Genomic DNA, 22,557 nt, shown 5'->3' on the forward strand with positions numbered 1-22,557 from the left:
TTTAGGTAAGATATTTCAACTCTCAGAACCTTAGATTCCCCATCTATAAAATGGGGGACATAATGCTTTCCTCAAAAACTAAAGAAAAGATTAAGATAATTAGGAAGTTTCTGGTTTAGAATGTGCTCAATATATGTCAGCTCCTTCCCCCTTTTAATTTGTTCCCATTTGCTCTTGTTCAAGCATATCATCCCACAAAGAATTTTCTCTCCCTCTTACAAGTGACAGCCATTCAGATTATTAAACACAACCATTGTATCATCCTTTATGTGCTACTTCAAAAAAGGAAAAAAAAAATTCACCGTGTTCCTTCACCAATCAGTAATTTGGCATAGTGAATGATCCTTCAGTGGTGACACTGTAGAGCGTCAATATGACTCTCATAGCAAATAAGGGTAGTGGTGGTGACAGTCTGCAACCATATTTCTTTAGAAAGAAGCAGGACCAGAAAGGTGAAGTGGTTTTCCTGAGGCCATTCAGCCAATTATGAGGAAAAGTGGAACTAGAAGCCAAACCCCTAACCCCCAGCCCTGTCTTCTTCTACCTGCTCCTTCCCTGTCCTCCCCACATGCCCACAGCAGATACCTTGTGCTTTTAAGTTGCAGTCACTTTTCAGCCTCAAAATGAAAAGTTATTTTCACAGGGTCTTGCTGTAATTAAGTCATCAGCACAACTCATGAAAATGAAACTGCGCCTTTTTAATTAGTGCCTTGAATGTGAATGAATGGTTCATTATTCTATCCCATCTCAAGCTGAGATCATTATTAAAGTCTGTAGAAATAATGAATAACCAGACAGGGAAATCCATAATGGCCTGGAAAGGGTCACTTTTCCTCCTTGGATACACAGAGCACACAGTGCCTGGGAGACGTGGCCCTCTGATCAAGCAGCAGGTGGACAGCAGAAAACCTGCAAAGCTCCCAACATTCGGAACTGGGGCCTCCTTGAAGCACAGATACACCATTTAAAGAATAAAGAAACTCTTCGACAGGATTCACCTGGTCTTCCTTTGAGGTTTCCTAGACAGGTGGTTGTTGGACATAGATACCTAACCAAACCTATATAAAACCAATTATCTTGACTTGGAACAAAGAAGCCAGTCATTTTTCCATTCATATACTCCACAAACACTTATTGAGGCCTACCATGTTCTGTGCTTAATACTAGGGATCCAAGATAAATAAGATGCAATCCTTGACTTCAAATATGAGTTGCAGGTGGGCATGAGAAATGGTTGCAGAACGCTATTATGGCAAGTTCATTCAGTACAGCTGATTGGATGTTTTCCTAATGTTCAGGAAGGTCTTTGCCAAGAAGCTGGTGTTTAAACTGGATCTTAAAGATAAAGGGGAGCTTGCCAGAAAACCCAGTGGTGAGGAGGAAGAGAAGATGTCATGGGCAAATGTGTGGAGCATGAAGGAGCAGACACATTTGGAGTCAGTATCCAGAGAAGGCGTCATGGGCCTCATAAGCCATAGTGTGGGTCCTAGGCTGGTGGGACCTCAGATGCAGGCCTCAGCCTCCCTGCTCTGCTCTGAGTCACGGGGAGGCTGACCCTTGCAGCTTCCTGTATCAGTTGGTACCTAGCTGGATTTGGGCAATGGTAGAGGTGGGGTAGGAGAGGAATATCCTGCAATATCTCTGGAAACAGCTGTGTCTGCTCCATGAATCCAGCTATCAGTGGAATGATCTGCTGTAACACCACCTCCCAGCTCTGTCCCTTTTGCCTAGGGCTGGTAATCATGCTTCACTGCCCTTAACCTCTGGGCTGCCTCATTGTTCTTTGCCTGCCTTCCAAGAGTGCAGTTGCCTCTGTAACTAATCCCCTGTATTAAATACTCTCCATACGAAATACTCAAGTGGTCTATCTTCTGGTTAGAATCTCGCTGAGACACCCTGATAAAGACCTTAGACTTTATTCTTAGCTGACAGTGAAAGTTTACACACATTGGAGTGGCAGATCAGATACATTTTAGTAAGACGTCTCTGGCTACAGGGTGGAGTATGGAATAGAGTGGAAGACACTGGAGGCAGGGAGACCAGTGAGGAGAATCAAGCAAAGGTGCAGACAAGCAATGTTTAAGGCTTGAACCAGAGCATGTATCATGGCAGACAGAGCTGGGAACATGAGCAAACTTCAGCAAGTTCTTGTTAACACCCCTATTTTTGTCATCTCTGAAATTCTTAATATTGTTGAAAGGCAGCTAAGTATAATGTGAAGTTATGGGTTGGAAGCCAGAGAAACTGGGTTCAAGAACTCACACTGCATCTAATATGCTCATGATTTTGGACAAGTTCCATACATACCCACCTAGAGAAAGAAACATTCTGTTATTTTCTGTTTTTGAGTTTTATAATCATCCTGCAAGATAAGTATTTTTAAAACTCTTCATTTTAAGGGAAAAAAGCTATTTGGAATTCAGAGAAGTTGAACAATTTACTCAAGATTACTCAACAAGCAATAGAAATAGGAATCAAATCCAGGTCTGCCTGACTCCAAAGTATAATTTTTTTCTATTGACAGAACATCTGATTGTGTTGCTGCTTACCTAAATCATTCACTTTCAATCTCAGAATGCTCCAGCTGGAATGGACTACAGATACTGTCTGATATAATCATCTTAGTTTAGAGATGAGGAAACCAGGATAAAGAGAGGTGAGAGGCTTACCCAAAGCCTTAGTGTCACCATGTAGAAGGGACAGGGCTCTCCGAAGACAGTTGCTTACCCCTAATATATTAAAAATGAGCTTCTCAGAGAAGCTAGTGACTTGCTCAGGCCCCCAGGTCAACTGAATTCAAGCCCACTACTATTTCCCTGCACTGAGTTGCCTTTTAGTTTAAAAGTTTTAATGTTTTGGCCCATGTCTATGGCACTTTGGATTCTGTATTTCAAAGTTTATTATTTTCCCACAGAACTAATTTGTTTTCAATTAACAAAAAGAATTTCATGTTGCTTATTTCTCAAAGACAAGCATTCTTGGCTTTCTCCAAGAAAGGAAAGAAGCCTTTAGTTTACTATTGGAGAACCCTAATATTGAATATGGTGTATTTTTATAGATAGGTGAGAAAACTCTTTAGCTTACTCTCCAAGTCCCAATCTCAAATCTCAAGACCCAGATTGTTAAAGAACTCTCACAGTCAGTCCCAATTTGGGTTGTGACTCCATCTCATTATTTATTTAGCTTCGTGATGCCACTTCACCTCTTTGACCAATCTTTAAAGCAACATCTTCTTTATAGAGCTGACGTGTCCACAAGTTATCTGGTAAAAATCAAACAGTAAAGACCTGTGCCCTGTCCTCTGCTACGCAGCACACATATTTTTTTCTTATATTCCCCTAGAACATCTGCTTGATGACAACTACTTGAGAGGACCCACAATATAACCAAATAAAGGTGATGAGTTTAATTTCAGCAGCATTTACTGAGAGCTGGCTCAGAACTGCGCTCTGCACAATGCAGGTTATTAGAGATGTAGCAGCTGAGTGCTAGGCCATCATTAGTAGTCGTTGTTCTCTACAGAAAGAGATAGAATTGCGATGGCCAACTCATTCTGTGATTAACCAAGAAAAGTCTAGTCTCAATTTTAAGACTAACGTGGGCAAGTGGCTTTCCCTTCTGGAGCCTCATCTGTGAAATGAAGAGGTCAAACATAGAAGCACTAAGCTTCCAGCACTGTGAGTCTATGATTATATGATTTCTATGAAATATCTTCATGCCTCCAAAGCAAAGTCCCTGAATGATTCCACCCACAAGGACAGCACTGAAACTCAGTTAAATGCTGAGGTGTCTGATAGTTGAGAATAAAATCCATTATCCCAGAACATTCAAGGGGAACTGAAAAATTCCATCGGAAAATAACCAGCAACCTTGGTTGTAATCATGAAAAGGAGAGAAGCAGAGTGCACTGTCCCAGGGAGCTGGGCTGTAAATGAGGGTACATCAGCTAAATGAAATGCTCGCCAGGAGTGGGGACCCATAAATATTCCATGACACCCAATTGATTTCTCAAAATGAGTTCCATTCCTCATTTGTAAATCAAGTGGATGAGTCTTTGGTTGCTCTTTAGCCTCCGCGATCAACTATGCTCTATCTATGACTAAATTTCTTCTGCTCCAATCAGTCGACCTCGATCTACATTCCTTTAACACTACTAAGCACACTGAAGTTTTCTCACAATCTGCTTATAAAAGTCACATGAAGTGGTGTGGGACACATGAGAAAACTGGAGTGAAGGAAGATAATGAAAATTGATGGAGGCACATAATGAAACAGAAACAGTGCTCAGATTGCAATGCCAGATTTTCCTAACACTTGAGTTCAGACTCTTTTCATTTAGAGTATTTCAACTTTTTAAAGTTATGGTATGTGGGAAAATGATAACATTCATCTGACACACTGGAGTTAATAGACAAGAGTACTTACAACTGGGGGAGATAGGCCCAGAGTTTCTGGCTGCCCAGCTTTCTCACGAAAGCTCTCCTGAGCTCTTTGCCCACCCCAAGGACTAAGGGAACCAATAGTTCAGCACACCTGTTGTATCAGTCAGGGAATTTATGCCAATTTCTGGTAAAAAAAAAAAAAAAAAAGAGAATCTCGGTGGCTTAATACAACCAAGATTTATTTCTTATTTGAGTCATCATCCAACCAGGTATTTGGCAAGTGGCATTCCAAGCAGTGGTTCAGGAATCAGTTTCTTCTACCTTGTGACTCCACTGTCATCTAGACCTTCCCGGGAGTCCTCCACTGGATCCATTTCATACTGTCCACTGACAAGCAAAAAGGAAATGAGGAGGATCATGGGGTACTTTATAGTCAGGGATCCATCACTTCCTCCCATATTCCATTGGCCAGATACCAGTCATATGGCCCCACCTAATTGCAAGTGAGTCAAATGTCCCTGGATGCCCATGAGGAGGGAATGAGGTGGTTGAGCATCAGCCAGTCTCTGCCGCACCTGTAACACATCCAGGCTCCTCCTTAGACCTCTGCTCCTAACACTATAGTCCATGAGCTAGTGACCTGGGTATCACCCAGGACCTTTTTTAGAGATACAGAAGCTCAGACCCTAGCCTGGGCCTATTGGATAGAATGCTACATTATAATAAGGTCCCAGGCTCTCTTGCTTTGAGAATTATTGCAGCATATCACTTAGACCTCTAATCACCATGATGAATCCATCTGAAGTGTAAAGGATTTGATTCAATAAAGGTTTTCTGTGATTATTATCCCTGACTCAAAAGTGATACAGATGGAATGCATAAAGAAATGCACCTACCATGCAAGGGAATCAATATTTATTAAGCACCTATTTTGTGCCAGGCACAAACTGGACACATCATACTCGTCTCATTTAACTCATTTAAGAGTTACCACAGTCCTGGCAAAGGAGTTATGATCTCTAGTTAAGAAAAGTGAGAATAAATTTGGCACATGAAGAAACTTACCCAAGATCATTCAGCTGCTTAGTGAGATGGTGATACCAGAATCCAGAACTCCGTCCTTCCAATCTAGCGCCTTCTATGCTCCACCATGCAGTAGCTAAGCCACATTTCAAGCTCATTCTTTAGAAATCGCCCAGTAGATAACTTGTAGAGGGCTCCAGAATTGTGAAATTTGGGGAAGAAAATGAAATGTTTGATGGAGGGTTGTAACATACAAATGTTTAAAATTTTTTAATTATTCAGGGAAAAATAAAAGATATTTTCTTAGTTAATTTGGAAAGCAAAAGAGAGATCTTACAGGCTGTTCCGGTCAATTCTAACCTCAGTGGGAAATGTAGAATTTCCCAAGTATATATATTAGGAATGCAGGAGAGTCAGGACAGCCTGTCCTATGATTGACTTCAATGAGAATTGTAGGGCTTGTGGAGATAATTATAAAACTAAAACTCACCTCAATATGAGCCAAAGGAAGAAAACCAACCACTGATTCTGGCAGACTGAGATACCCTGGCCTCTAGTCATTTCCCGAGTGTGCTATTGCTTTAGGCTCTGAGCTCCGAAATGTCCTTCCCTCCTTCTCCTCCCTATTTAGTCTCTTCAAAGGCCTCTCCAAATGCCATCTTCTCCGGAAGCCTCACTCAAGCTCTTCTCCTAAGGAAGCACTGGCCATTCCCTTTCTTGTACTTACTTCGGCAGGAGCACTTTTCTAATTTCACGGTAATATTTGTTTGCTCCTTCAGTAAGTATATGTACCTCATTGTAGTGAGGTTGGAGTTTATAAGGATCTCAATAAGTAGAGTATTTCTCATGGTGTTGTCTAGTAGTCTCAAAAGTAAGTAAGCATGAGAATCTTGGAAAAGACACTTAAAATGTTATTCCTGTGTCCCATCCCCAGAAATTCTGATTCCTGGACAAGGGCTCAGGAATCCAATTCTTAAAAAGCTGCATGAGTGGTATCCCTGAAGATGGTCTAAGGGCCACACTGCTATCCTCTGCAGCAGAGCAATCATTTATTTACAGTTCACTCCCTCTTCTTAATGACATTAGGGAAGGGCCCTGTTTCTTCTCCTTCTTACTCTCTGCTGTTTAGCTCCATGTCAATTATATCTACGTTGGAATATAATTATTTCTATCTGTCATTCTCAACAAGCATTTATTTTATAAATGAAATAATGAATGAGTGGATAAAATAAAGAATTAATTAATTGGTTAATTAATATTGGGTACAATGGACCTCATAAAAACGTATTGTGAGGTGCTGCTCCTGCCCACTAGAACCTACTGAGAACTGAACCAAAATAATTTCCTGTCCCCGCATTAATTTGGGGACAAAGTATACATTCCTGTTTTTGTGCTAAACAATACTGGCATCAAAAAAATAAACAAACATATGTATTTGTTCTAAGAAATATGTGCTCCTGGAAAGCAAGGCTATGCCCTAACTAAAAAGCTTACTTATCAAGAATAACAACAGCCTCAATAATCACGTCAGGACCTTCACCTTGCTGTGCTCACTGATGGGACGATTTTATGTCATGAACCCTGACCAATCCCAACCAGTTCCCCAACTTGCAAGTCCCACTGTAAAAAGCACCCAGCCTAAAATACTACTAATAACCGCTCTTTACGTCTTATTTTGGAGACAGTACTAAGACTCTGCCAAGGTGGTAGTTGTTTATTGAAGGAAGAGTAGTGACTTTGCTTGATCAACAAGTTTTCTAATGAGTCAACAGTCAATGCTACAAAGCCTCTTAACACAGGCCACAGGAAACCGGGCATATAATGAGCCTTCAGTTGTTGCTCTTATCTGGATAATAAATATACATTATGAGGTATGGGGCAAGACCCCGGACATGTATTAGGAATACATCATGAGATAACCCAGAACAATTCTCTAACCAATGTCTTCCTAATGCCTGGATTGGAAAAAAAGGAGAGATGAAACCTCTTGTATTCATTCATTCACTTATTCATGCATTCAGCTGACCAAAATTTTCTGAATAACTATATTTGGATAGACACTGGAGATACAAAAACTTAGACAAACTCTAGCAGAGGAGTTTAATATGTAAATCAATCAATGCAACAATGTGTCTCAAACGCTGTGATGAGTTCTATTGGGAATAATAGGAACACAGGAAATAGAGTGGTCAGATCAAACTGTAGAGGAAGCACAGTTGATCCTCACTATTTGTGGATTCAATATTTGCTAATTTCATGTACTCACAAAAATTTTATTTGTAACCCCAAAATCAGTACTTGCGGTGCTTTCATGGTCATGTGCAGATATGCACAGAATTGCAGGAAATTTTAGTTCCCTAATGTGCACTTCCCCAGCTAAGGTTGAACAAAGAGACTTTGCCTTCTTGTTTCAGCTCTCCTCCTATAAACAATTGTCCTTTTCAGGGTATATTTAGCACCATGTTTTTTGCATTTTTATGCTTTTTGTTGTTGGTTTTGCTGTTTTAAATGGCCCTCTAGTATAATGCTGAAGTGCTGCCTAGTGTTCCCAAGTGCAAGAAGGCTATGATATGCCTTAGGGAGAAAATAAGTGTTAGATAAGATTTGTTCAGGCATGAGTTATAGCACTGCTGGCCCTGAGTTCAATGCTAATAAATCAAAAATCTATATTCAAAAATATGGCTTTTAACAGAAATCCACATAAAAGAAGGTAATGCATTGGTCAGTTAGTGAAAATGTTGTGACCGGAGACTTGAAGGTACCTAACATAGGAGGTTTCTGGTTCAGTGTTTACTATTCAGTGTTCCCAGTAACTTTATAGAGCATAACCACTGTGATAAACAAGAACTGACCGTATCCTCTGTGCATCACAAACTTGATGCTTCAGCTAAAATGTGCAGGATGGTTAGATATTGCAAGGAAGATGAACCAGGATAAACATTTTGGACAGAGAGAACAGGAAGAACAAAGGTCCAGAGACATAAAGAGGCTGACGTTAATGGAGTTTTAAGTATTTTGGTTTGTCAGGAGCACAGGATTTGAGAAAGAAATCTGGAAAGGTTAGTAAAGGTCAGAAAATCAAGCGCCTTATTTTGATAGAGTATTTGGACTTGATAAAGGACTGAAGGGTTTCACACAAGAGGATGACAGGACAAGATTTTCAGGTTAGAAAGCTTCTTATGATAGCAGAGTGGAAAGTGAGTTGGAAGGCAAAGTGATCCTGCAGACAATGAAAGTAGTTGGCAAGACACTGCATTTGTCCAGTCGAGAGAGAGTGAAGATCGGGACCAAGGAAATGGTAATAGAGTGGAATGGAGGAAAAAGGCACATTGTGGTTAGGAAATAGAATCTTCAGGATTCAGAGAAGATTGGTAAAGGGGTTTAAGAAATGGGAAGGACTCCAGGTAGACTCCAGGTGGACATCAGGTAGACTCCAGGTAGACTCCAGGTGGACATCAGGTAGACTCCAGGTAGATGACTCCAGGTATATTCCAGGTAGACCCAATACTTTTCTCAAGGCTGCACACAGCAAGTGTGAGTATGTAGACTTCCAGCTCATGGAGTCTGACAGGAGGGTGCATACACTTCTCTGTAGGCCAGGAAGAAGGGTAGACTGGAGGGTCCCAAATCAATCGAGGAGAGGGAGCCCCTTGCAGGCAGCGTTAAAACCTGATGTACCTGCTTAGTGACTTTGGAGAGACAGAAATGTTCTTTGTAACTCAGGAAACAGACTTTTCTCCTTCTTCTTTGATCTGAAAGCTAAGATATTTCACTTTAGCCTGGACAAACACCATTTTATTTGATTGAGTGTCATGTACTCTTGCATAAGAGGACTGTCAGGGCAACACTATTTGCTTATTGGTAGCATCCACCGGTGGTTGGTTTCTGTGGGTTCTTCTCCCTTGGCATTTCTTGCCTCAGTTTTCTCCTCTTCAGATCCACAGCTACTGCCCTAGTTCTAGTATCTCTACTGAGCTCTCATTGATGTTCATACAAGTGTTATCTCCTCTATGAAGCCCCCTATGATTCCCCAGAACTTACCTCCTATTCTTTTGAGACATTTCTACTCATATTTCCATAATGCTGAACTATATGTATTGCAACTCTGTCCCCCTAGAATAGACTATAATCACAGAATATGTCACTGCATCTTATTTATCTTTCTAGTCTCAGCACCCAGCAAGTGGCACCTAGTGGGCCCTCAAAAAATGTGATGGATGAGAACAAAACTATTTAAATCCTGTTAAAAGTCTGTCTCTATGGGGAAAACACTCAGTGCAAGCACTGTGGGATTCTCCCATCAAGGCTAGGTGATTTATGAGTTCTGTGATTTATCAGGCTTCAAGTACCAGGTGTCACCTCAGGATTAAGCTTCACTGATTAAGAAAATGAATTCGATCCTGGATCTCTGTCCTCCCAATAGCAGCTTGCCAGGAGAAGTCGTTAATGCGCTAAATTATCTTCCCAGCTGTTAATATCGTGTATCCGTCTTGTTTCCCTTCTTTTAGCTCAGCTGAGCATCAATTTGCTCAGTGATATTTACATCATATCTTCATTTTGTTGGTACAATTGTCCATCTGTTTGGCTGAGGGTTGAATTGCTGGGCTGTGGCCAGGAGTGGAGGCATTAGCCAGACTGAACAGTAACTTCTCCCCAGAGACAAAGGCAGCCCGTTTCCAGTTATTTGGCCCCTGCTCGGAGCTAACATGCAACCTGGCAGACAGGGAGCTGCTGATTAGACCAACCATCTTTTAGGAAAAAGTTAGAGAATGAGGGGGCAATTGTCTTCCCTAAAACAGAGGTGATGGCATGAAAACTGAGTGGAGAAATCAAAAGCAATACCTTGGCCTCTTTACTTGAGTTCTCAATGCGTAGACCCACCATTTTCATTCATTTAAAAAGTAGTTATCTGGGCCTAGTAGGTACCAGACCATGAACACAAGGGATGCAAAATAGTCTCACATCTGTATTCACATTCGTTCTAGTCTGTCGGGTCAACAAAAACCCCTTGAGCACCTACTGCGAGCAGAGCCCTATCCCACGTCCTGGGGGTGAAGCACTGGTCAAGAACAAGGCCATGCCTTTGAAGCATCAGGATGATGCATAAGTTGAAAGCTTAATGGCAGCTGGATCAGGAGAAAGAGCTTTCCAAGAAGAAAGAAAAGCTCTTGCAAAGGTCCTGAGATAGAAAAGAGCTTGACGTGATTGAGGGGCAGGGGAAAGGTGGTGTGATGGGAGTACATAGGTGTGTTGGGAGGTGAGGTGTATGGGGCAGCTGGGGCCTGGTATTTCTTTTGGATTTTATTCAAAGTATGATAGAAAGACATCGAAGGGTCACAAGAGAAGGGCTGACGGTATCCGAAATACCTTTAAAAAGATCACCTGGTGTGCTTCTGCATGGAGGATGGACTGATGAGGAAGGAATTGGGGAGACTGGCTACAACTATTGCTTTTGTCAAGGAAAGAAATGAGTTGGCTTGAACTGGAGTGGTCACAGTGATCATTGTAAGAATTGATTGAATTGAGGATACTCTTTGCAGTAGAAGTATAGGAAACTGGACTTCCTAATGGAAGAGACTGAGCTATGTGCAAAAAAGGGGACAAGCCTAGCTCTGAGGTTGTAGCCTAAGCAAATGTGTGGATAGCAACATCTTTCATAGGAAACAGAAGGCTTGGAAGAGGGGAGCAGATTTGGAGTGCAAAATCAATAGGTCTGTTATAGACGCAGTTATGTTTGAGATGCCCAATAGACATCCAAGGGGAGGTACCAAGTGTGTGATTCAAGCTTTAAGAGGAGAGAGAAGGAGGCAGCCAGGTGAAGATGCTGAAACAAGCAAGTGCAGGGTAGCCTGGAACCATGGTACACACTGAAATGCAGCTCAGATTGCTGAGCATGTGCCAGATGTCAGACGTGAGACAAGAAATCTCATGTGCATTATCTCACTTCACCCACACTACAAGGGAGATCTTTCTTCCCGAATGACATGGAACTTAAGAGGGAAAGCAGTGTCTTCTGCTTGCATTTGTGTCCCAGCTCCATGACTTTCTGTCTGTAGGACTATGGGCAGGCTCCTTACATGCTCTGGGTCTTTGATTCCTCATCTGTGAGCTGGAATTATGAGTATAGCTTTTATGAGCAGTAAAAGATTAATGCATGTAAGTTTCAAATCGCAGCACATAATAAACAACTAATAAGTAACAGGCATCATCATCATAGTTGTTTATTGTAGTTTTCGTTTACAAATGAGTACATGGAAGTTCACATGAAATGACTGTGCTCACCTAAGGTCATGGTGCAAAAAGCCTGTACCCCTGACCCCACATCAGAGCATGATGCTTGCTCTGTTCGGCCTATAAAGTGTCAAGCACAATATAGGAACTTGGCTTACAAACGACTTGGCTAGTCAAGGCTCCAAAAGCACCCACAGTCCATGGGTAAAGAAGACAGAAAACTGAGCAAATAAGCACAAATAAGTCTGCAACCAAGGTAACTGGGAAAGGACAAGGGGAGTAGAAAGAGAGAGAACAATTCTGACTCAGGCAGGGGTCGAGATTTTGACAAGGCATGGGAGCCAATGAACAGCTGTGAGTGTGCACAGTGAAGTGCAAATGTGAGCACTGCACGGGACCAGTACCTGTGTAGTCTGGGCAAGGCGGTGTCTGAAGTCAGGCTGGGTGGGTCCTGTTTGCATGAGCTCACCGGCACGCTCCAAAACTCTTTACTCACACGTCTCATCCAATCCTCCCCCCAGCCCTTAGAGGAGGGTATTATTTTATGAGTGCTCGATGGATGAGAAAACAGAAGCTGGAGAGGCTAACTCACATGGCTGGTGCTTGCACACGAGAATCCTAGGTCACCCTTAGTCCCAAGATCCATCGTTTAACCATTTTACTGCACTGGTACCTCCCCCTGTTGTCCCCCATGTTGGCCTCGCCTCTTGCCAGCTGCCAGATGTCAGGAAAGGCACTTCCCCTCCCTCAGACTTGGTCTCCCCATTGCAACATGGGAAGAGTTATGATCAGTTGACGGTCAGCATGCAGCACGTTAACCCTCACGGGACTCCTGCCTCGTGGCCTCAGGGGGGAGGTGGGCTTCCCTGAAGCCAGCTGAGGTCATGGTGACACCAAGCCTCATGTCAGAATTCTCCCAGCTCCTTCTGGAATGTTGACAATGGAGACAATGAAGAACAAATAGCTTGCCTACCCTTTGCAGCCCTTCAAGTGGCTCAGACGCAGCATACACCAATTAAGGAGGGAGAAATATTCTGAGACTTGGTCTATAGTCACAAACACATAAAAGATGACAGAAAAATTGAGGACCAGGTGCTCCTGGGCAAAGAAGAACAGATGCAGCAACTGAGTGGACAGGAACGTATGATTTTATCTCAATTTGGTGGTAGACAGCTCCAGTCTATTTAACAAATACACCTGGCTGCTTAAGGAGATAGTCAATCCCACTTTGAAACGGAGACCCAAATGGGTGTAACAGACCCCATCTAGGTCTAGGACAGTTTTAAAGAAGCAAAAGGCAGACGGTTGAGCAATATGGAAAGAAGGTGGGAGAAGAGATACAGAACAGCTCTCCAGAAATAAAGAGCAAGTCAGATATGGTGCTATCTCATTCCAATTACTCTCTTTAAACAGAGAAATAGTAACAATAATATTAATAATGATAGGCAACATTTACTGATTGCTTATTATGTTCCTAACACCATTCAAGCATGCTTACAACCCAGTAAAGTAGCATTATTATTTCTTTTCTATACATGAAAAATCCTGAGGCAGAGAGATGTTTACACCCAGAGAATCAAAACTCAAAAGCACATACTCATAATCACTATTCAATAAAACTTCTTAAAGTCTAGCCTGCAGAAAAGAACAAAGAGAGGAGCAGGATTTAGGCAGCTGTCAGAGCAGGCCGAGCTAAATTCCCCGCCTCCCTTAGAACATAAAACCACAGAGGTGCGGGGATCGGGAGAGAAGGGAGTGAGCAGGAAGTCTAGCGATTCTGCAGAAGCCCCCAGGGGCTGCCACCGCATTCGGAGTTCCCAGCATCAGGGGAAGAACCTTGGGAGCAAATCCAGTCCCTCCCACCAAGAGGTCTTGACACGTGACCAGCTGTGCACAGTTGATTTGGGGAGCGGCCCGCAGCCTGGGGAAGATGAGGTTCATTCCTTCTGGATTGGGGACTTAATGTGAGCACTGTTCAAAAAGGAAACAGAACCACTGGTGCAGACACTAAGAAATTGGCCACTGTGCTACTTATGGAGACTGCATAAAGTGTAGACGGTTCATGTTTAGTGGTGCATTGGTCACATGAAGACCAAAAAGGGAAGGAGAAGAAAGACCAACTATCATGACATCAATAGATCCCACAAGATCATGGTCCACGTCCTCTCTAGCAAACAGCTCATACATAGAAAGAGCATTATCCTGAGGTGCGAGGGCCCCCAAATCACCATGTGTTTGAGCCAGAACCATCTATGTGCATTGTAAAATGAGGAGCTTGGTGGCAGTGGAGGTCTTGCCACACAGTACAGTGGAAAAAGTGTCCATCAGATGCTATGTGGCAGCCATCAGCTGCCTCCACTCATGTTACCCCCTTTTTTAACATCCATATGGAGGCTAAGGGCCAATTCTGGAAGCCCTAGAATGGTCCAGATAAAAACAGCTAGAATGAGGCTATGCTATATAAATGTTGGTGAATGACAATCTTTCTAGGCTTCAGTTTCTTCTACTCAAACATGGGATTAATAATAGTTAAGTATTGTTGGAGGGATTGAATCAAACAATGCATGTTACACACTATGACAAATGCACCATGCCAATGCAAGGTGTTAATAATAGGGTGCTACATGGGAATCCTGTATTTTATGCATGATTGTTTGTAAACCCACAACTTCTCTAAAAAAAATTTTAAGATCCACAAAAATCTCATTAAACGCACTATTAAGAACTTTAATAAAACTCACGAGAGTGCTAGATACACTAGAGATAACTTAACAAATGGCAAACAATAATTTTGTTAGTGAATTTCTGCTGTTATCATTTTCATAGAAGTTATTGAAATCCAGAGTCTAGCAAAATATAAAGCAGATCTTTTGCAAATGGCATAGCTAGATTACAATACCTCTTTGCTAATTGCCATAGGAAAAGCTTCGTGGAAGAGGGGGCATTTGATCAGGGCTTTCAAGGAAAAGTAGAAGTTGTCAGAAAAAGAAAAAGGTGTAGAGTCTTCCGGATAGAAACAACCACATGAGCAAAGGGTTGAAATTGCATGATATTTTTGGTAAATGTGGGATCCTGACACCTCCATGGTGGATTTGCATTGTGTCTTAGTTTCCCAAGCCGCTATGACAAATATCACACAATGGGTTAATTGGCTTAAACAATGTAAATTCATTGACTCACAGTTTCAGAGGCTAGAAGTCCAAAGTCAAGACACTGACAAGGTTATATTTTCTCCCCAGAGTGTGTAGCATGCTGGTGTCGGCTTGCCGCTATCCTTGGAGTTACTTGGCTTGCATCTCTGCCCCACATCACATGGCCATCTCTCTCTTCTTGTGTCTGCTTTTCCAGTTTCTACTGACTTCCAGCTTCTGGCTTCTATAACCATGTTGTAATTTCCTCTTTTAAAAAGGCCTCCAGTCACATAGATGAAGGCCTGACCTCATTCAGCTTGGCTACACCTACAAAGGATTTTAGACAAATGAGTCCACACAACCTTAACTGATAATATATCTTCAAAGGTCCCTGTTTACAAATGGATTCACTGACACAGGAACGTGTATTAAGATTAAGAATGTCTTTGTTGGGGTACATAATTCAATCCACCATACCATTTTCTGGTTGTTTCAGAATCCCATGCTTTGCCTTCCAAATGACATGAAAAACTGCTCAATGGTTGCCACATCTTCTGTCTGTGTTTAGAGCTCTAGTTCCCTCTCCTGATCACTGTAGCTCAACTCAAATGATCACATGATGGACACCTGCAATTGGGCTCAATCTGCCTCCTTCTATGATAAGGAAATAGGCCAGAGTCGACTATCTGGGGCCTTCCATGTTTGGTCCCACTGAACTAGCAGCAGGACTCACCCCAAAAGAAGAAATAGGGGAAGACCCAGCCAGGACTGCCCCAAACCACCCCACCACAGGGCTTGGTGAAATTTCAAAGAAAGGGGCACTGAACACCAGCGTGCTCAGTGTGTAAGCGTTTTTTAGGAGAGCTTACTTACTGAGAGCTGCAGCTACCTCATGATGGACAGCAGCAAGATGGAGAGTTCACTGGAGTAGGTCTGCAGCTGTGGCAACTGCTCTTTAGATCATAAAGGGCAGGAGCACAAAGGTAGCTGAATGCCAGAGGCTTACATGCAGGTTTTGGGAAAACATTTGTGTATGTTCTCTTTTTCCAAAACAAAATGTGCTTGGGGTGGACAGTGTTCAAAGTCATAGCAACTAAAGCTGGCTGAGCTTCCAAGGAGTTATGGGGAGGGATACTTGGGGTAGGGTGGGGAGGCAGGGGTGAGATAAATCCCCCATCAGGTAGGAGATGCTCAGTGTAGCATACAGTCCAGAATTCTATGCACAAGGGAGTTAGAAGCCTCCTGGGACCAAACACACCCTGGGAGAAGAACTCCCAACCTTGCCTACAAACAATGCTGCTGACACCGGTAGGAAGTATGGTTTTGAATCCAGCTGGCACCCTCAGGTGACTTTCTTAATCTGGAAAACTCAACATATTCCTTTAAACTCAAGACGGTTCCCCCTAATTTTAGAGAGAGGATTGAGAGTATAAACCCAAAGTCCTATTTTCACCTCAAATAAAAGTGAGGCATTGGAGGGCACTGTTATGACCCATGGAACAGAATCACTACAAAGGTGGGAGAAGAAGTCTCCCTGGCTCCAACATAGAAAATAGTACGGCTTGAGAACAGTGGGGGATCCAGAAAACAATCTAGAACTTTACCAAGTGAGACACCCAGAAATTACAGTGCTAAAAACAAAATAAAACAAAACAAAAAACACCACCCTTACATCCCCAGGGCAGCAGCGGGTACGACAGCAGGCACAGTGGTGAGAAAGCTCCCTGAGGCTGTGTGGGTGATGGGGGCCTGGGCAGCAGGTGCGGCCAGAGGAGAGAAACTGCAATACCACCCAGTGATTTAGAGGGGCTTGCTGGAGGACTTGGTCCTGCCTTTGAGTGTTTCTGACAACCCCTGAGGTGGGAAACACAGAGCTCCCGAATCTTTCTGGTGTGAGAGCTATAGCCAGTATATTCATAATTATTATCATGTATTAATATTCTCTAACTGTGACTAATAACGTTCATCATTCATATTTGACAGATACTCGTTGGGCATCCACTAGTGCCAGACACCATTCTGGGAATATACCAGAGAATAAAACAGACAGCCCCTGCTCCCATGACTTCATAGACAAGTGAGAAACAGACACTAACCAAGAAAACAGAGAAATAAGTAACTAGTCACAAGTAAAGGATAAGTTATACTTTAACAAAAGAAACAGAATGTAGTAATGAGAAACACTTGGGAGAGGCATCCATTTAGATTGTAAGAGAAGGCCTTTCTGAAAAGGGGTATTTTAGATGAGTCCTGAGTATTGAAAAGGAGTCAACCCCGCAAGGATCATGGGAAAAAAATCCAGGAGACCTGAAGAAGGGAAAGACTTGAAGATCCAAAGGCAGCCAATGAGGTGGGGGTGGGGGGAGTCAGGGAGGGGGAAGTGGCACCATTTCACCTGCAGGCTGGCATGACCTTGAGAAGAGCGAGATGCTGTGAAATGCCAATATTAATATCCCCATATAATTTCTGTTTCTTCAGTCCTTTATACTTCACAATGCACTTACCATCTTCTTTCTCATTTACTTCTCAGTCCTCAAGCCTGTGCATGAGCCAACAGGTGCTAATAATTTTACTCAGGGGTGACAACTGAGGCCTGAGCAGCTGAGACCCACCCAAAACGTAGCAAATGGTGGAGAAACCAAGCATTGGACTTAGATCTTGAAAATCTCAGCCCAGGCTCCCTTTCAATGTGACTCTAATAATCATGAAAATAAATTAGATCCCAGAATCTTTTTTACCCTGGATAATAGCTCATTCCAGGAAGTCATTAATGCAGTAAATCACACTCACAACTGTTGACACCATGAAGACATGCTGTTTACCTTCCTTTGATTCAGCTTAGTATCAATTAGCTCAGTGATATTTACATAAATATCTCGATTTGGAGGGTGGAATTGTCCATCTGCTTCTGGAAAGATTTAATTAGGTCCATGTTGCCAGGGAAGAAGAAATTAATCCTTTTCAACATTAACCTTTTCAATTAATATATGTTTTGTGATTTATTGTGCAACATGCCTTGTTATGCAAATTGGACAAACTGTAACATTTCAGACTGATCTCTTATAAAATGATCTCTTATAAAACTCTCTTTCCAAATCCTAAAATTAAAAAATGCCTGCTTACCTGCTTGCATGCTTACATTTCCTGCTTGGTGAGCTTCTTGGTGAATTCTCGTTGATGTTGCAGTGTCCTTCTGTAGGGGGTGCTCCTGTCCACTCCCCTCACCTGGCTGACTCCTGCTGGACCGCTCATTGCCCTTAGCATTCTCTTCCCGAAGGCATGAGGCCCTCCTCCATCCAGCCAGTAAGATCAGGATCTCATGTCATGGGCTTTCAGCCCCCATGGATTTTTCCTTCTGAGCACGCCTCATTTGTACTGGCTCTTTCGTTTGTTTCTCTCCCACTGGAGTGTCCACTCCATGAAAGGGAACATGGGTTCCTTGTCCTCTGCTGTTTCTCAGGGACCTAGCAAAGTGCCTGGCACATGGAAGGCATTCACAAGTGTATGCTGAATGAAAGTATAAGCAAAACCAGAATCATCTGTTAACAGCGTCACTGTGATCTCACAGCTCACACTCCAGGTCACGAAAGCAACTTGTGTTGAAGCTACATGAACTACAAAAGTAGAGACAGGTTTAAATGCAAAAGCATCTCCCCTTCCTCCTATCCTCACCCTGATATGAACAGGAGCTCCCCAGAGCATCGTCCATCAAGAGCCTTGAACAGCCAGGTGGGCTCATGAAAGATCCCCGTATTGCTCATTTCAGCCTTTTGCTGAAGGTAAAGTTCTCTTCAACTTCATCCCTTGGAATCTGCTTCACCTCTTCTCCATTGTCTATGGTTGGGTGCTTTTCACTCCCCTTGAAGCTTCCCATAAGGGCTAAATGTTTTCATTTAACTTCTCCAAATCTTACTCAACCCAAAGTAGGGGGAATGCTCATAATAATTAACAGCCACCACTTATCACTCATGAAAATCCCTAAACTCACAAAAATCCTGAAATTTGGACATCATTATCCATGTTTCATAGGTGAAAAAACAAAGACTCAGAGAATAAGTGGTTTGCCCAAAGTCACATAGCAAACCTGGATTTTTCAACTCAGATCTGTCTTGAAAGCCCTGCTACTTGCTATTAAGTCATGCTACTTCCAAGGTCCCTGCTGGAGCCAAGCATTAGTGCTGAGTAAATGGTTAGGTCCTCAGTTACAACTCTGTTTAACCAATTAACCAGGGTTGAAATGGCTCAGAATAGCAGGTCTCCAAAGATGTGTCTCTATTTATGTTAGTGCCTCTAAAAGAAATAAGGCCTTCTATAAATGATTGATAAAACTCAACCACAATAGGGCAAGGTCCACAAACTTTTTTTACAAGGAGCCAGAGCAAATATTTTTTGCTTTGCAGGCTTTAAGGTCTCTGTTCCAACTTCTCAGTTCTGCCATTGTAGAGAGAAAGCAGACGTAGCTGAATGGACATAGCTGAGATCCAATAAAACTTTGTTTACAAAAACAGGTGCCAGAATGGATTTGGCCCACAAATTGTAGTTTGCTGACTGTTGCAATAGAGTGAAGCATAACTTGATGTTTTCAACACTCTACATCATGTATATTGTTTAATCTTCACATCAATACTTTAAAGTAAGTATGAGTATTACCTCCATTTCAAAGGCAAGGAAACCCAGGCCACAGAAGTTAAATAATTAGCCCAAAATTACAGAGCTAATAGCCATGGGTATCCTAGCCCTGAGAGATTAGGTCTCTAGTTTCTTTCCCAAGCTGGGTGGTCATTGTTGTTGTTTTTCCAGTAAACTGAGACTATCTTTAAAGTGAGATTGTATCAGAAGACCTAGACCTTCAGGGTCCCTCAACTCCAAATGTTCAAAGTGTGCCCCTTTGTGTCTCCAAGCCCTTCCAACCATGGTCAGGGCAGGGGACAGCAATTCATGAGAAAACAGAGCTGTTGGGCAAAGTTGCCAGAGGCTTATTTTTTCCACTGGAGTGACAAGAAGTGACAGCTCCAGACAGAAGGGGCCATGAGACCTGTCTGGCTCATAGCAGGTGATCAATAGTTCAATACTGAATGGTTAATTGAATGGGGGAACTTGACACAAGAACCCCAGCTGTGCTGATTTGGGCTGAGACAGTTTACTAGACATGAACTGGGGCTTTGGGTCAGACTGACTGCAAGTCCTGATCTTGCCACTTACTAAGCAAACGACCTTGGAAAGGTTGCTCAACATTGAGGAACCTCAGTTTCATCAACTGTAAAAATGTCAATTAACGCTAGTGCTAAATTGGTAAGTTGTGAGGAATAAATAATTCATGCAAGGTGCATGGCTCATGTTATTATAAATCAACAAATGGAAGCAGTTGTGATGATTCTAAGGACCATTATTATTTACTGTATCTACAAGTTTGCATTCTCACTGAGTTCTACGTTCATCATTTCCAATACTGGAGATAAGACCCATGTATGGCAGTTAATGGTACAAAGTCCCGCTCTATCACCGAATGTGTTGGTGTGACCATGTTTGTGTATATTACCAACTCCTGCATCAAAGGCCTACATTCTAAGAGTCTTAGGTGTAAAATTATACCAATATTGGAATGGCAAGAACACAAAAACAATGTATATATACCAAATATGGAGACTAGAGGGGAGCAAAGACAAATAAAGACAGTTTGATTTATTAGGGATTGTGAGATCTCATGTTTATACTTTTTGGTTGTCTTTATGGAGTATCATGAAGATAGCCACAATGTTACTTATGAAATAAAAAAAAAAGAGAACAAAGACAAATTTCAATAAGCTGACATTTAAAAATCAATGATATTTAGCAGGAAAAAAATAGCCCTCACCAAACTCTAAAAAAAACACAAAGCTACTTGCATTAGCTTAAGCATTCATGAGCTCACTCTTCTGCTAACTCAGTTACAGCATTTTATTGATTAAGTTTTTACATTTTTCTTAATTTCTCATGAACTTCTGCCTCTCTGCTTGTAAGCCACACAACAAGCTGATGAGCAGTGTTCCTTTTCCTTCTCCCCCATGTTTATTACTGATTTCAATACATCAGAAGAGCAGTGAAATAATCGGGCTATTCAGAGGAAAAAATGGATGATTATTTTCATGAGTTATGACTGTCCCATCAGACAGACTCCATTAGAACTTCCCAGAACCATACAGATGGAAGGTTCCAGGGCTCAAGTTCATCTTCTTATTACAAATAACCAGGCAACTCACTGACCAATTAAGAAAGCAGGCCTTCAGCTTTCTTAGAGTTCTCTTGTTTTCCAATGTTCTCGTTTCCACAGAGAGCTTTAGAGAAGCATCACAGGGCATTCCTCTGAGACCCTTGGTACTTGCTTATTTCCAAAAGGCCACTGTGTAAGGAATCAGAGGAAATGGGTTTGAGTCTACCTCCACCATTTGTTAACCATCTGACCTTGAACAAAACATTTTTAGAGTTTGGTGAGGGTTTCTATGAGTTTCAACTATGTTCTCTGTCCTACCAACCTCATCCATAACATGTATATGAAGTGGTTTTTTAATAATAATTTCCTTCTTTCCTGGAATACAAACTGAACAACTTCTAGGTGCCAGACTCTGTGCTAGATCATTAGGACCCAAAGGAAAGACACAAATCCTGGTTTCAAGATCCAGTAGGGATAAAAGGTGCCATGGGACCATGGCAAAGGTCATTATCTTGGTGTTTCAATTGGTGCTAGGAAAACAGAGAAGAGAGCAGAGGGGTCAGCCAGATCAGTGGAAAGAGCACAGGCAAAGACACTGCCACATCAAAGAGCCAAGTCCATTTGGGGAAATGCTGTAGCTCTCCAAGGCTGAAGCACAAGGGAGCAGGCAGGGAGCAGGGAGAGGCAATAAGCAATGCAACTGGAGCGGAAGTGACAATGCAGACTATGGAGAGTTTTATGTGCAAAATTAATATAATAATTCTTAACATCAGTGTGCTCCTATTCTTGACTAGGTATTTGTGCTGGTTTGGATCTATTATGACCCTCCAAAAGACATGTTTTAATCCAATCTTGTGGAATATTTGGATTAGGTTGTTTCCATGGAGATGTGATCCACCCAATTGTGGGTAATACCTTTGATTAGATTATTTCCATGGAGGTGTGGCCCCACCCATTCAGCATGGATCTTGATTAGTTTACTGGAGTACTTTAAGAAGAGCCATCACAGGCCCAGACGCTTGCTGACACTGATACTTAGACACGCTTGCTCGAAGATGCAGACAAAAGAACGTTTAGCTATGAGATGAAGCCCAGTTTGCTCTGGGATATACTAAGACAGGACTCCCAGGTGCTTAGAGAGAAATGTCCTGGGAGAAAGAACCAAGAACATGTAGGAGCTAAGAGAGGAGCTGGAACACAGCCTGGGATCAACAGACACCAGTCACGTGCCTACCCAGCTAACAGAGGTTTTCTGGACACCATCTGCCATCCTTCAATGAAGGGATACTCATGTTGATGCCTTAATTTGGACATTTTCATGGCCTTAAGACTGTAACTTTGTAACCAAATAAACCCATTATAAAAGCCAATCTATTTCTGGTATTTTGCATAATGGCAGCAGTAGTAAACCAGAGCAGTATTCTTCTCTGAATCCTGACATTCCCTGCTTATATCATTACTGCAATCCTATAAAATAGGTATTACTATCCCCCATTTACAGATGAGCAAACAGAGTCATCATGTCTGATGGCACAGTCACTGCTTCTTATAACCACTGGGCTGGCCTTCCCCAGCTTAGGGTCTGAGTTTCATTCCATGG

At 42.2% G+C, this 22,557-nt stretch overlaps 1 long non-coding RNA gene across 3 annotated transcripts in view; it reads right to left on the reverse strand.

Annotated features, from left to right (window-relative positions):
* The window catches only part of LOC119509610, a 52,126-nt gene extending 33,535 nt beyond the window's left edge, over positions 1-18,591 (reverse strand). For 2 of the 3 annotated variants that reach the window (XR_005211729.1, XR_005211727.1), the window contains exons 1-3: positions 17,891-18,591; positions 14,817-15,094; positions 5,448-5,599 (exon numbers count right to left, since the gene is read on the reverse strand). This is a non-coding gene — a long non-coding RNA (uncharacterized LOC119509610). Of the gene's footprint in view, positions 1-4,647; positions 4,770-5,447; positions 5,600-14,816; positions 15,095-17,890 lie in introns of those variants that run through there. The other variant, XR_005211728.1, reaches the window with a different exon arrangement.
* Positions 18,592-22,557: the final 3,966 nt, after the last annotated feature.

This window comes from Choloepus didactylus, chromosome 14 (genome assembly GCF_015220235.1).
Source record: "Choloepus didactylus isolate mChoDid1 chromosome 14, mChoDid1.pri, whole genome shotgun sequence".
In the NCBI taxonomy this organism is placed as follows: domain Eukaryota; kingdom Metazoa; phylum Chordata; class Mammalia; order Pilosa; family Megalonychidae; genus Choloepus; species Choloepus didactylus.